The 15591-nt window shown below is 43.7% G+C and overlaps 1 protein-coding gene across 1 annotated transcript in view; it reads right to left on the bottom strand.

The window, feature by feature from the left end:
- Positions 1 to 15065, bottom strand: part of Map3k13 (mitogen-activated protein kinase kinase kinase 13) — a 92463-nt gene extending 77398 nt beyond the window's left edge. Inside the window, exon 1 of the mRNA XM_013354409.2 lies at positions 14835 to 15065. The gene's annotated coding sequence lies outside the window, so the exon portion shown is untranslated. The remainder of the gene's footprint in view (positions 1 to 14834) is intronic.
- Between the last annotated feature and the right edge of the window lie 526 nt (positions 15066 to 15591).

Raw genomic sequence — 15591 nt, 5'->3', positions numbered from 1 at the left:
TCTTGTAGACCAGGCTGGTCTCGAACTCACAGAGATCAGCCTGCCTCTGCCTCCCAAGTGTTGGGATTAAAGGCGTGCGCCACCACCGCCCGGCTTTATATTCATTTTTAGATAAGCATTATTTCTTTGGGTGCTGTGTTTATAAATTCTATATATTTTAGACGGAGTCTTTCTGTACCTCAAGTTGGTTTGGGACTCACTGCGTAGCCCAGGCTGGTCCCAAACTCTTGGCAGTCCTCTTATCTCGGTCTCCTGAATGCTGAAATTATAGGTACGATGCACTATGCCCAGATAAATGTCATCCTTGATAAACAAAATCCCATCTTTATTATCTGGCTTAAAAAGAGGAAATTCAGGAACACGCTACAGTATGGATGAGCTTGGACCATGTTATGTTGAATGAAGGGCGCCAGGCATAAAAGGATAAATCGTGTGTTTCCTCTTCTACAAGGTATTTAGGGGAAGGATTATCCTTTGCCATCAACCTCTGGTACCCGGTCTCCACTTACAAGAACTCTGGACAGGTTAGGGTGTGTGGAATAGAGCTGCTGACATAGGTACCAGAAAGGGGGACCTGAGGTTGGAGTTTGGTTTCCAGTGCCCACAGCTGCTTGCAGTTCCGACTCCAGAGGATCTGACATCTTCCGCTGGCCTCTGGGTGCACCTGAACTCTTGGGCACATAATTGGACATATACACATCTACAAGTAACTAAAAACAAAGCAAGATCTGTTGTGGAAGATCACACTAACCAGACTAACACCTGCTCTGTGCTCAGCAACGATGCAGTCTTCAGAGTGCCTCTAAGAACCCAGAATCTGGCAGAATCTTCAAAAAAAAAAACAAACTGCTGTTTTATAAAATTTCACTTCCTTCCCAAGGAAGGAAGCACACAAAAGTGTAACGCTGGAGCCAGACTGTTTGAACTTGAATGGCACCCCCATCACCCCATGAATTTACCTCCTTTCAGCATTGGTTCCACATGGAGACTAGAAGCAATCAGAACAGCGCCCACCTCCCCGATCTTTAAACTGCTGTGAAGCCCACCACAGACACGGCGGCCATCTGGTTCTCACACGCGCGTGTGCTGTCAGTGGGGCTCACGTCAGACTCTGAAAACCTGGGAGGGGGATCCCAGATCTGTCAGGGGTCTGTGAGGTAAGGATATTTTCATAATGCAAGACATTCTTTCCCCCTTTGATTCCCATTCTCCTCAAGTTTGTGGAGTGTCCCCATAGCCGCTATAGCCAGCGTATATTACAACAGATGAAACTAGTGGCCTGTGGGTCCCCGTCAGGGAACACCTACTCACAATGCTAACTGCCTTGAAAAAAAAAAACCTGAAAGTTTGGGAAACAGTCATTTTTTGTTAAAGAGAATAATCTTTATGCTAGTAAAAAGTTTATTATTTATTGTTTTTAACTAATAAATGTTTTAGAACTTTTTCAATTTTAAATCCTAATCTACTAAATATAGAATGTACAACTCAGATAAAGAATTTTTTGGGGGGTCTTCACTTTTCTAGTCTAAAGACTAAAAGGTCGGAGGGTCATTATTCTATTCGACTATAGTGTATGGCCAATCTCTCTAGCGCAAGCTGGGAATTCTTGGGACATAATTCTTTTTCCCCTTTCTTTCCTTTATCCTTCTACTCTCCTTTTCCTTCTATTCTTTTTTTTTAATTCCTCAATATAACAACTTGCAGTAGCCGACCTATCACGACACAAGAGACAAAGGAGAAGGAGCCCTCTTGTATTGGAGGCTGCTGCTCACTTGGGACTGTGTGCACTGGGCCCCATGCTCAGTTTCTCTACCTGACCTCACCCTCACCTGGCTCCATGGTCGTGTCTATTACATGCACAGGAGAAACTCAGGTTTGCTTAACAGTTTACACAAGACATACAGCTGCTAACAGAAGCACTGGGTCCCGCCTCTCAACTGAAGGACTCCAGAAACCAAACTGTCACCCATGTTCATGAGTGGTGAGGCTTAGATGAAGGCCATGAGCCAAAAACAGTTTCTTACAAAGCATAGCCCAGGATAGCTATTAATTGCACACTGCGTCACTGCCTGAAGTCTGGAATTCTGGGTGACTCCGGGATGGTCGCATCGTCACGTAGAGCATCATTTTCATGGTTGAATAAGAGAACGTTGTCTTATATTAATGTGTATAAAGTCCTTATCAAGAACTCATGGCCTCTGCTGCTCAAGAGGCAAAAAGGAGCCACCTCACAGCACCTCTGAGAGTGGGGAGGACACAAATTTTAAAACAACTATATTATAAAATTTGGAGAAATAAGAGAAAAACAAATAACCACTTCAAACTTTGGTGTGCTTTTTCCAATTTTTACTATTTGAATAATTAAATGTAAAAATCGTGCTCTACTTGAAGATTTGTCCTGTTTCTCTTGACTGCTACATCACACACCTTTTCATACAGCTGCATGCACGCCGCTGTCATTTCTCACGCAGCATATCCCACAGCTGGCAGCCCATTCCTGTCATTTGAGCTGGCTGCACTATATAAAAGACTGGATTAGTGAGCTGCGAACCTTTGCTCCCTGGGAGACACAGGGAAGGTTTCCACAAGTCTCTGGTCACGTGTTCAGGGTTCTTATTCATGACGCCCAAAACCCTGTTTTACTCACGTTTCTACTTAAACACCATAAAGTTAAATGCGTATATTTACATTATTAATTAATGTTAGACTCATGGTTCAATGATTTATACCTAAATAAAGCTGATTTAACACATACTTTTCTGGAAACACCTATGTTATGAAGCATTATAGTTTCAGTTTGGGATGATACCTTAAAGGCCCAGTGTTAAGATGTTGGGCTAAGCGAGACGGTTAGGCCAGTGGTTCTCAATCTGTGGGTCACAATTCCTTTGGGGACTGAATGGCCTTTCACAGGGGTCCATATCAGATATCCTGCATATCAGATAACTACATTACAATGCATAACAGTAACACATTACAGTTATGAAGTAGCAATGAAATAATTTCATAGTTAAGGGTGACCACAACATGAGAAACTAACTGTATTAAAAGGTCATGGCATTAGGAAGGTTGAGAACCCCTGGTTTAGGACATTAGTAACATACACTGATAGGAAGTCATGGGAGGCCACTGTGTCCCTTCTCATGATGTGAGCAGCTCCACCACACAGTCCAGCCTTGATGTTCTATCACAACATGGGCCGGAGAGCTGACAGACTTTGGTGGAAGCTACTTAATTGTGCTATTCATGTAGCATCCCATAATAGTCCTTATGATCCATATGTGTTAGTCAGCTTTCTGTTCCTGGAATATATATTTGAGACAATGTGTTGGTTCACAGTTTTGGAAGGCCCAGTCCATGAGCTGTTGCTTTGGGGCCTGTGATGAGGTGGACCATCACAGCTGGAGTGCGTAGTAAAGCAAGCAGCTCAGTTCACCTCCTGAGAAAGGACCAGAGTAGCCTATCGTCTCTCAAGGGTGGCTGTCAATGACTAGACCTATCACTTAGTCCCACATCTTACAACGTCACCTCCTCCTACTAGCACCGAGCTGAGGAGCAAGCCCTTTAACACAGGAGCCTTTGGTGTCACCCACAATCCAGACTTTAGTGCTCTGCTCCTCACAGAATGCGTGTGGTCTTAGAACTGGCAGCATCAGCATCGCTTGGGGGCTATTTAGAAGAGTGGAGAAGATCCTGCCAATCCAAGTGTCCAGAATCTGACTTTAAGCTAAATCAATTCCCATGCACATTAAAATTTGAGCTTTGCTGTGAACCAAGAATTCTCAAACTTTAGCATGCACCAGCCTCCACTTGTCAGCTTGTTAAACATAGATGCCAGAACCTGCTGCCAGCATTTCTGACTGATGCATGGAGTAGGCCCAGAATTTCTAACGAGTTCCTCACGATGCTGACAATCCTGGATGTAGGTGACACCTTTTGAAGCACCACTTTGGCCGGTTCATGATGAGACTCTGCAGAATCAATGCTGTAAAGGTGCTAAAGTGTCCTTTTTAGAGAAAGAGAAGAGGGATGAGTGGTTTATAACTTATCAAAAGAACTTTTCACCGTGGAGCTGAGTCAAGCTAACTAGATTGGTTAGATCAACTGAGAAACAGAAGTGGAAAAAATGTGTTTGTTTCCTCTTATTTAGACATACTCCATAAAAGAATCTACCACTAAGGACTGAAAAACTTTTTACTGAGTATCTGTTTCATCAATTATATTCATAATTATATACAGAAAGATAACCCGAGGGACTTTCTAGGGAAAGTATTTCATTTCCTTTAGCTTCTTCAGTGTCTTCCTGGTCTCTAACAAATCTCTGGCCACTACCTACCACCCAGACAAAGGCCAGGGACTTCTTAGAAGCTCACACAGAAATGTCAAATGCAGAACACTGTTACGCAAATGCATGACTCCTCAGCGTAGCACAGTTTCTGGGTATGAGCTATTTTAGGTAAGTCACCATTGTAAGTTCATATTGCTCATGAGCCTGGCAAGACTTTGATGCAGAAGACTCTCCTGTATGGGTACTTCCTTGGAGTGTCTTCCATTTTTTTCCTAGGGTGCCCTTGGCTTTTCAATGATAATGAGGTTCTTCTTTCTTTACCTCCTTTCATTTTGTATGGATGGTGTGCACATGTGTATGTATGTTGACATGCAAATGGACATATGTGTATGAGCAAGTGGAAGCCAGAAGATGATGCTGGATATCTTTCTCAATCATCACTTCCCACCTTATATTAAATTCTTCTGCTGATGATTCTTTTTAAATTATTTTTAAAAAATTTCAGACAAGGTCTCTCTGTGTAGCCTTGGCTAGCCTGGAACTCACTCTGTAGACCAAGGTGGTCTCAAACTCAGGCAGGTCTGCCTGGCTCTGCCTCCCAAGTGCTGGGATTAAAGATGCATGCCACCACACCTGGCTAAGGCAGGATCTTAGTATTCAACCCAGAGCTCATGGCTTCCGGTAGTCTAGCTAGTCAGCTTGACGAGGATCCCCTGCCTCCACTTTCCAAACACTGGGATTGCAGGCATTATGTGGGTGTCGGGGATCAGAACTTTGGCTCTGTACCTGTGTGGCACTGAACCATACCACCAGCCTTTCCGTCCTTACTTATATAACCCTAGAACCAGACCACACCTTACCTCCTCCACCGAGCACCTCATCTGAGTATGGCTGCATCTCCAGGGAAAGAACCCCTAGGCTTCCTCTGTTTTCACCCTGCATAGTTGTGATCTGGGCTACCATGCCAGCTGAGGTCGTCAATACGGTGGCTCAGACTTCCCAGAAAGGAGCAGAGCATTGTGCCCTTGTTTAGGTCTCTGACTAACACACCGATTCTGTGCTGACCGCTCCATTCTTGCTTAACTTGCCTGTAAAGTTCGCACTACTCCCGGCTTCTTGATCATCCACGGTTCCAAATGTACCAATAGAGCGAGTAAGAACCAGACGGTGACTCCAGGAGAGGCCCAGCAAGCACCTGGCATTTGCCTCCTTCCAGCACTGTTGATAGTCTTGATAGCATCAGCCAGGACACTCATTTGCAGCACTGTGGCAACAGAGGAAGAGAGAGAGGCGATGGCCAGCCCCAGGCTTTTAGAACCTCACTGGATACTGCAACGTAAATAAAGTGACGTCCACGGCGAGCAGGACAGGACGTGGTGAGTGTGAGGGAGAGCAGAGTCAGTACGCCAGCAGACGTCCTGATGGAAAGAAATCAGGAAGGAAACAAAAAAGCCATGCCGCTGTATTCCCTTCCCCAAGAGACATACTCCGGACTTGAGGTCTCTGAGAATATTTAAAGTCATGGCTTAGAAAATTTGCACAAGCAATAGAAAGCAAATGTTCAGTTACTTTTTTATAGACGAACAGATGGAAGAGATTCTACTCAAAATGGCAAGAGAAAGAAGATGGGGTAGGGAGACTGTAGCAAGACAGGAAAATCTGTCTCCGTTTTGGCTCTGGAGCCTGACCAGGTGCATGGTCAGGTGGGCATTTCCCCAGAAGTTGCTCTGCCTGACACAGGGAAGGGAGACTCGCTGAGGGCTGGAGGTCACGATGGGAACAGCCATTGCTATGCTGCGGTTGTGCCTTTGTGGCATGCATACGTACTTAGAGAGTTGGGATACGGGATATCATAGAATGGCTATGTGATTGGTAAAATGCTTCTGCTTATTTCAGCCAGGGATTATTTTCTCTGGAAGACGCAGTCCTGACTCGTGTTTTGCCAGGCTTTATCTCACTAGACTCAATTACCCGTGGTTATCCACGCCTGCAGATAGTCTAATGGATCCCATTAATGGCAGGCCTGCCAGCAGCTAACAATGCAGGCACCGTGCCTGGGGGTAATAAGAAGCCTCAGTGGACTTATTTTGCAAATTGATCCCTCTTTAGTAATAGCAACTGTGACAGTCCCCTTTAGGACTCTAAAATAGAATCTTTCTCAGTCTGGATCCTTCAGTGACTTCCCCCAGTTCTAGGTGGAGCTGCTTTCCTGACTTCCAGCAGCCTCTCTATTCAGCCCCAGCCTCCTGGGGCTCTGTCCTCTGTCTTTGCTATCATCTTTCTCCTGCCCCTCATCGTCAGCCACTTCTTCAGCCCTTTGGCCCAATCAACTCATTCTTGCCTCCTCCAACCTCTCACCGAACGTCTGCTCAGAGCTGTCCTCTGCACGGCTGCCCCAGGCCAGGGAATGGCTGGAGACAGTCAGTGTCTGTCTGCTAAGGCCCACATTGTTTTCTCCTTCGTATTTTTAAACAATTAAAGCTGCAGTGACTGGGCATTCTCTTGGGGGGTGCCCCGCAACACACAATCGGTTTTTGCAAGAAGACAGCTTTTTATCACACTGTCACACGGAGAAAATCTCGGTATTAAGGAGTCGACACACAAAACCCTAGCAGCTGCTAAGACCAGATACCACAGCCTGGCGTGGGGAGCACACTCACAATCCCACGCTTGAGAGGTGGAGGGAAGGGCAGGATTCAGGGTCACCACAGAGACACAGTGATTTTGAAACCAGTTTTCACTACATGAGATTTTTGTCTCAAAGAAACAAAAACGAAAGAAAAGAAGAGGTACCAGCCTTCTCTGCTTGGCAATTGCACATATGAAAAAGAATGTAAGAAAATTCTAGCCTGGTAAAACAAATCTACAAATGGAAAGAGAGCTTTGGGTAAGTTTTCATATTATAATGTATGGATGTGCGTGTGCATACGTGTGTGTAGGTGTGCTTGCCTGTGCAAGCATGTGTGGAGGTCAAAGGCTCACATGGGATGTCCTGAGAGATCTCTCACTGAGCCTGGAGACTGCCACCTCAGGTAGACTAACCAGCCAGCAAGCTCAGGGATCCAGCTGTCACTGCGCTCGGGTTACAGAAAAATTCTGCATGCCCAGCGTGTTTTATTTTTTGTTTGTTTGTTTTGTCTTGTTTTGTTTTTGTGGGTGCTGAAGATCTGAACTCAGGTCCTACTCAATAAACTGTCTACCCAAATATGCTTACTTTAAAAAACACAACTGAATTTCTTTCTTTAACAAAATCTACAAGTTCAAGACACTAATCCCTCAAACAACTTACTATTTGGGGAAATACAAGAAAATAATTTTCAAAACCAGCAACCATTATGCAAAATAATAGAGTTTCACAAAATCTCGCCACACTCTGCATGGATTTAATGGGTCTTCAGGTCTTCATTTTCTTGTTTTTAAGTGTTTACTTTTTAAGTCAGTTAAGGCTGGCTGAAAGTCAGTGGTTTCTTTATGGCATTTTCATCCGCACGTGCCATTTACTTGGTTCTCCTTGACTCCTGTCCCCCTCTGCCCTCCTCCACCCCCCTTTTGCCCCTCCTCCAAATACCCCGCACTTTCTCACTCATCCCAGGACTCATGTCTGACTCAGTTGTACCGTGAGCGAAAGGACAGTAGAAGGCAGTGAGAGACGGCTGGAAAGAGCCACCCACCATAGTAAAATGCTTGAGTTAGCTTTCATCACAATGAAAATCATAAATAGATGGATTCATTCATACAAATTGATGAATTTCACATGAGAACATGAGACAAATCAAAGAAAAACTGTAGTTCACACCACACGGAGGGGACTGACCTGCAGCCACATCCCTCAGCTGGGACCTGGCCCGTCAGTGGAAAGAAGCATCCTTTCGAGTACAACGAGCAGCTGAAGCAAAGCCACTTACAGTGGGCATGCCCAAAGACAGCAAGATCATATCAGGTCTGGACGAGATTTAGGTCAGGGTGGTTCATGACCTGTGGGTCACGATCCCTTCTCACAGGGTCGCATATCTGACATCCTACATGTCAGACATTTGCATTTCGATTCATGAGAGTTATGCTGTAGCGCTGAAATCATTTCATGGTTGGGGTCACCACGGCATTGAGGAACTGTACTGAAGAAGGCTGAGAGCCACTGATTTAGGAGGAAGTCCTGGGAGCAGCCTGAGATCAGTTTACTTTTTTATTTCCCTGTCTTGCTCGGGCACCTCCACCTGAAACACAGAGCAGCAGCTTCCGTGGAGGTACTAGGACAGCAGTGAGGAAGGACTAGCATCAGCCTGGATTTTAACCAGACTGCCCTAGAAATGGTCATTTGCCTGTTTGATGTTGGCCGTTCACAGCCAGGTTCCTACGCTGTCGTAATTATGGTCATCTGAACACAAAGTCTTCATCTCCCATCTTAAAAGGGTCACACAGTGAAAGTACAGCCACCAGGAAGTCAACGGCTTTGCTGAGAATGGTCAAACCCCGGGCAGGCCTTTTGCACTCTGCAGCTCCATCCTTCCCATACCGTGTCAGCGTGCCTTACCGCAGAGAAGCAAAATGACGGGCTTAGTTTCAGAAGTCCATCTTATAAAGGACACGCGAATCACGGATGAGGATCTAAGGCAATGGTTTCTCTAGTTCTAACTCTGTCATGGGTTTTTCATTTTTTGTGGTAGATAAGAACATAAAAATGGAATTGGTAGTGAAAACACAACATCCGGAGCAAAGGTCTACAGATGGGTTGCGGGATGGCTCCCCTGACTGCACACAAGTCCACTGAAGGATTCGGACTCTCCGTCTGGGCCAGCACTTGCTTGAGTAGTTAACTCGGATGCATGCTGTTTTTAGATGCACGTTCTTTACAAGTGATTTTTTTTTATTTTGTAAAAGTACCTTAATATAAGTAAGTATTGAGATAAATGAAGAAGGCAGGTGAACCGTTCAAGGTAGTGTGTGTGTGTGTGTGTGTGTGTGTGTGTGTGTGTGTGTGTGGCTGAATCTCATACTAAAGTGTAAAAACCAATAGAAGCTGAAGTGTCCATCCTATCGCATACACTGCGGTTCTCCGCCTGATTCTAACCACGGCCTGCGCACTGGCCTGCCGTGGTGATGCTATGCGGACACACACGCACACATGTACGCACACGCATGCACGCACACATACACACACACAAGAAGATGATTCCCAACAGGGTAGCAAGTATAATCTAAAAGGCTTCCTTAAGAACTCTCCCTGCCGGGCCCTCCATCTGTTGAAGAACCACCAGTACCACACCTCACCAAAAGCACACTTGCCAACAGTGTTCATGGAACGCCAGGCACCAGGTACAAATGATCAACCAAAGGGTTCCGGCTCAGAGCATCGAACCCTCCCTCTCCCTCCGCCACCCCTTCTCTCCTTCTCGCCTGACTTAGCCTCTGCTTAATGGCTCATTAATCTCTCTGAGTAGCCAATATCGGGAAGGAAAAAAAAAAACAAACCAATTCAATTAGAAAAGACACTTCTTTTCCTTTGCCTCCTCCAGTTCTCTGGAATCCCTTCCATGTTTAGTTTTCTCCTTAAAACATTAGCACTAAATAGGTTATTTCTTTACTCTTGTCTCCTTCCATTGGAACCAAATAAGCAAGAGGTAAGTCTTTTTGTCTCCTTTGTTCTCTGCCACACATTAGTACCTAAAATAAATATTAGCTACTCAGTAAATTCTTATTGATTAAATAAATAAAACTGAACGACAACGCCTCTCTGGCTGCCAGTGTTACCTTGGCCCCTTCTCCTTTCCATCATGATTTCTCCCCATCTCTTCAATCACCTCTTGAGTACAGCATGTTAGCCCTTGATCTTCTTAGAGTTCTTCTTGCTAGCTGAATCTCGGCAAAGTACCAGCATCTGGGCTCCATGATTATCTATGCCATGAAAATCCTCTTTAACTCCACCCTCTTATCTTCCACTGCACCTGCCGTGCCAACCCCCAACCCTTTATTTCTACAATTAAACTTATTTTGTTCTTTGTCCGGCCCAGAGTAAAATAAGATTTGTAACTTGTGCTAGATTTAGATCAACAAAAATTTGTGAGTACCACCCAACGCTCAAAATCCACTGTACACAAAAGAAAGATTAAGAATCAGAATGGGATTTGAAAATTGAGCACTACATATATTCTCTGGTATCTCTGGTTGAGTCAACAGTCTCAGCTGCAAAACAAGAACAGTATTTACTTTGTATTCTAAGTGTTATGTTCAAATGAAATGGTATACATAAGAACTTTGGAGAGGTTTATAAGCGCATCCTAACTGCTACCCAAATGCTAACGCTATACTGTGACAATGCCGCGGCTTTGGGGACTCGTGAGAAAGTCCACGCTTTCTAGTATGAATAGACTTCATCGCTTTCTTTCTTCCTTTCCATGTCAGAATTCTGTTTTTGCTCATTCTGGGTCCCTATTTAGGAATAGTGCCTCTCTTATTTCCTAAAACTAACCCTAAAATTACCCACACTAATGCTTTCCAACCCTGTCCACATATTACAATCAGTGACGCTTTCAAAAGTACAGATGAGTAAACCTATTTCCAGGCCAACTAAATACAAATCTCCAGGAATAGAAGTATTATGTCAGGACTTTATGTTGTTGTTTTATGAGCCAGGGTCTCAGGCAGCCAAGGCTGACCTCGAACTCACCGTGGTTAAGGATGGCCTTGAACACCTAATCTACTGCCCCCACCTCCCAAGTAGGATTACAGTATAGGCCATCACATGTGGCAGCATTTTGTTTTGAAAGTTCTCTGATAGAATGCCAGGACAAGTTATCGGGGTAAAGAGGATCCTTTTAAACAGGGTGCTGAAACAACTGGATACTCAAAAGTGATGCTGAATCCCTTTCTTATATCATAGTTATCAGGGTAAAGAGGATCCTTTTAAACAGGGTACTGAAACAACTGGATACTCAAAAGTGATGCTGAATCCCTTTCTTATATCATATTGAGAAATTAACTAATCTTTGAGGTAAAACTATAAAATGTACAAATGGAACGTAGGGATGGACCTTATTTGTTAGAGAACATAGCCTTTATAACATCAAAGCACACACACACAAAAAAGAAACTGAACTTCATAAAGACGTAGGTTTTGGTACTCAACATGAAGAAAAAGGCAGCCCACAGCCTATGAGAAAATATTTGCCATTCACTTAGCACAGCACAGCTTGTGTCCAAAGTATAGAAAGGGCTTTCATAAATCAATAATAAAAACACAAATAACTATTTTTTTAGTATATGTAAAGAGTCTGAACAGACATTTCTCTAGAGAAGATACACGCATGGCCAGACTCATCAAAAGATGCTCAGCATCACCAGGGGAGCATCGACAAAGGCACAATGAGACGCACTTCACACCCACTAAGGTGATACTCATGTCATGACGGGTAACAGTTGCCGCTTCCCCGGATGTGGAGAGGTTTGAACTGTGCGTTGCTGATGGGACTGTGCAATGGGGCAGCCAACACAGAAAGCAGCTCAGTGCGTCCTCAGTTGTTCGGCACACAGTTGTCAGACGACCCACCATTTCTACCCCAAGAAAATTAAAGGATAGGCAAAAACTTGTACATGAATATGAAAAGCAGTAGAATTCCTAGTAGGTAAAAGTAGAAATAGCCCCTGTCCATAAACAGATGAATGGAAAAAAGAGATTTAACTATGTAAACTTAAATGTTATTTGGCAATATAAAGAGATGAAGTGCCGATACATGTAAATGGATGGACTTTGAAAAAAGTGAGAAAAGCTAATTAGAAATGATCATACACTATATGATTTATCTATAAGAAATGTCCAGAAAAAAGACCATTCTATTGGACTTTCATATACCAACTCCAATAAATTTTTTACACAGTTAAAAAAGAAATGTCAAGAATAAGCAAAGGGGAGATTGATTGGTGGTTGCCTAGCGCTGAGGGGTGAGGAGGAATGACTGCTAGTGAGCGTGTGGGTTCTTCCTTCCTTTTCTTCTCCTTCTCCTTTCTTTTTTGATAATGAAAATATTCTAAAATTGACTGTGGTCATAGTGAATATGCTAAGACCTAGTGAAAAAAAAAGAGGGAGGATGGAAAAGAAAATGGAAGGGAAGGAGAAAAATTGTGTTGTAAATTCGAATGTTGAAGTTGATGTATACTAATTTTCCTTCTAGATTTCTTGGGAATAAAAATCACATCTTCTAAAACTTTGACTCCTCCATTTCTTTTTCTGGAATCATAACTGACATAGCAGGTGTGTGATATCCTTGGAATGACTTATTTTTTTCTTCAACCAGCGGAGTGTTCCTAGGTAATGCTCTTTAATTTTAACAAAAACTCCAAGTATCAGGCTACAGCACCTGGCCGGTCCATTCACCTTGCCTATCTTGGCTCACGTGAGCTCCACGTGTCATCAGTCAGCAGCGCACAAAGAGGAAGGGAAGTAGACAGTGCAAACCAGGCTCCCGGGTTCTGCATCCAAGTACAGCCGCGGTGTGTACGCCAGCCCTTGGATGTGGCCTCTCGCCCTTCGGAACCACGTTGATGCCAGTTCCCCAGGACCCAGCTCTGCTCTCACTGACTTTGTTTACTAAATAAATTCATCCCTACTCCTGGAGTAGTTTCAACTTTTAGACAGAAAGACATCTATTGATGATCACTGATACACAGTATTTTATTGTTTGATATTAAACAATTAAGAGTTATTGTTTTATCCCACAAGTACGTTATACATGAAAATAAACATAATCTAGAATGCAGCCACTAGGAGTGGGACGGTGGGGGTTCTCTATCCACCCTGTGCCTTAGAGGGACAATGTTACTTCAATAAATCCATGTGCAAGCTAAATTTCTTTCATGGAAATAAAGCTCTGGCCTGATGAAGTAAGCATGAAGACAGAATCTAATGAACATTTCCCAAAATGACTTTGAATACATAAACATAATTTTTTAGAGGTTAATGATTTGTCTTCTAGTAGACTTCAACACTTTAATAGATCTTTGGAAATGCTCTCAAAGTCTTGAGAGGATAGAAAAAAGAAAAATGTTGTAATATATTGAGATATTTTAAATTATTGGGAATTTTATCTAAAATAGTATTAAGTGGTTTAACTCAGGAAATAAAAACAGCAAAAGACAAAACTATATTTGTCTGGGCAATAGGCAGAGGGCTCCCTCCTGCAACTCCAGGACACTAAAACACACAGAGAAAACAAAATGAGAATATTCAATATTAATTTGAGAAAGAACATTAAGTATTTCAGTTTTGGGTATGATAATTTTAAACTGAAAGTATGTTCACTTAGAAGATTAAGAATAAAACTCCCCCCAAAGAATCCTGGGAAGAATGGCCTGAAAGCTACCATGAGTGCCACAGTTTAGAACTGTGCTCTAGGAGAACTCAAAACCAGGCACTGACTACGAAAAGTAAGATGTGGTTGAGTGACAAGAAATAATGGGTCTCTCTCTCTCTCTCTCTCTCTCTCTCTCTCTCTCTCTCTCTCTCTCTGTGTGTGTGTGTGTGTGTTTCTCTCTCTCCACAAAGAAACACCAAAGGCATGTTTCAGAGTAGTTGACCAGTTGTTCAAAGCTGGGAAATGCGAACAGATCATAGAGGCTCAGGGACCAGCCTGGGCAGAACAGGACAGTGTCGCAGCTTTCCTCAGAACAAACCCAAGCACTGGAAAACAACCACGGACACTTCTTGTTAAAACTATAAACAAATTCTCAAACCAACTCTACACACGGAGGACACCAGAACTTCCTCCAATTTCCAACACATAGCAGAGCAAACTTTCCAATTGGAAGTTCATAATAGAAAAACATTCAGGCGCATTTCTATACAACACAATTTCGGAACACAGGAAGAAATAATTCTATTAGCAATCTTAAAAAAATAATTATCCTTACAATTTAAGGATAATGCTGGTTCAGCCTTCGGTGCAGATGTTTAGATATTAAAATGCTATTTTTAAAAGAGCCACAAATATGTATGAATATACGCCAACCGCTCTCATCATAAAGGCTTTTGAAAATGGTTGGAGAAGCATTTACCTTCCCATATTGCAAACACAAAATATTGACTGTCACACAGCTATGAGACAAAGGCAAGGTTGAAGGGTTAGACGTGGTAGGAGGACAGCACAGGAGACAAGTGCAGGGCAAGTGAGAGCCTGCTGCGGCTTGCTGGCCCCGCTTTCTGCAGCTCCTTCCTGGTCCTCCCTGAGGCTCCCCCAACACATCCACATCCTCTCGAAGGAACTGACTCTCCCTTTAAGATGAACCAAACAAGCATCCAAAGGCAACGTGCAGAACCGTAATCAAAAAATGTCCACGTCTAGCCGGCAGACAAGCAAGCAAAGAAAACCCAGCTGTCAGTCCCTGAGCCGCGCCGGGGTTGGGGGGTTTCGGGTTTCCTTCGGCCTTTTCCTGTCTCTTCCACCTTGTGTCTCCCTCAGTAATAACAGTTTTCTAATAAGCGTAGAGCACAGATAAATTCTCCATCTGTCCTTGTGCGATACACGCTGCCGAAAGAGGAAAAGAGTGCAATACTCACAACAATGAAGAATTCCTACACATGCCGTTCCGTTTTCTTGCTCTAAAAAGATGGAAGGTTAATCTACAGAGCCTTGCAGAATTAGAAAAATAAGGGGGAGGGAGATCGACCCACACAATCCTCCAGCCCACCGCAGAGGAGCTCAAGCTTGCTGACGTCACACATTCATGAATGGATGTAAATTGGGCTGGTTTAGGATCCCCGCACAGACTTAGTGGTGGTGTGTGCTGCGAAGGAAAAGGGAGGGGGGGAGGGAGGGGAGGGCCCAGAGCACACACAGCCAATAGGCTTAGGGCAGGTATGGCCAGCCCTCTTTCAGAAAGAATCTGGTCACAGAATAAACAGAGCCCGCCAATCAGACATCTGTCACAGCCTTAAACCAAACCAGCAGAGCTGCAGCAGCAGCAGGAGCAGTGTGGGGGTGGGGGGGGGACAGGAGAGGAGAGGAAGAGGAGAGGAGAGGAGAGGAGAGGAGAGGATGGGGGGGGAGAGGGAGGGGAGAGACTGTGATTATCATAAAAGCATTGGTCTTGCTATTGAATAAAGGAGTCAAAAGGGAATTCTGGAAGACTCAATGTCCCAAAGTTAAATCACTAGAGCTTTCTAGTCACTATTTCCTTTAACCCCTTTCTTGATGTTCAATAACATGCTTAATGTGAGAAAAATAAATCAAAATCAGAGAATTAGTTCCTAAGATTAGAGACAGGTCACCATGTGTACAGCCCATAACACAATTCGGTACACTAAAATAACAGGG

Source organism: Microtus ochrogaster, unplaced genomic scaffold (genome assembly GCF_000317375.1).
Source record: "Microtus ochrogaster isolate Prairie Vole_2 unplaced genomic scaffold, MicOch1.0 UNK43, whole genome shotgun sequence".
Taxonomy (NCBI): domain Eukaryota; kingdom Metazoa; phylum Chordata; class Mammalia; order Rodentia; family Cricetidae; genus Microtus; species Microtus ochrogaster.
The sequence above is the reverse complement of the archived record's forward strand: the minus strand, read 5'-3'. Positions and strand labels throughout refer to the sequence as shown.